This window comes from Penaeus monodon, chromosome 24, assembly GCF_015228065.2.
Source record: "Penaeus monodon isolate SGIC_2016 chromosome 24, NSTDA_Pmon_1, whole genome shotgun sequence".
In the NCBI taxonomy this organism is placed as follows: Eukaryota; Metazoa; Arthropoda; class Malacostraca; order Decapoda; family Penaeidae; genus Penaeus; species Penaeus monodon.
Window position 1 is genome coordinate 4434569 of NC_051409.1, and position 289 is coordinate 4434857.

General features: G+C 31.1%; 1 protein-coding gene across 1 annotated transcript in view; it reads left to right on the forward strand.

The window, feature by feature from the left end:
- LOC119588481 (zinc finger protein castor homolog 1-like) overlaps positions 1 to 289 on the forward strand; it is a gene marked incomplete at its 5' end in the record, with an annotated part of 6436 nt that overhangs the window by 2397 nt on the left and 3750 nt on the right.

A 289-nucleotide genomic window follows, 5' to 3' on the forward strand; every position in this document is an offset into this window, starting at 1 on the left:
AGAAAGTCTCTGTCGGTTATTTTTATTTGTAGAAAGAGAAAGAAAAAAACAACATTAGAAGGAATACATAGGAAAAGATGAAATTTAAAAAAAAAATGTATTAGATATATAAATGAATCAAAATTTACGAATTAACATATACGAAAAGCGAAATCAGACACTTAACTGTTTACCTTTAAGGTTTATCTTTAACAGCTTCTCCTGTTTAATGCCTTACGCTTTTGCTAAAAACAAGACAACCCAATTAATCAGCCATTTGCCTCCTGCTGCCGCTGTTTGCACATTGCTC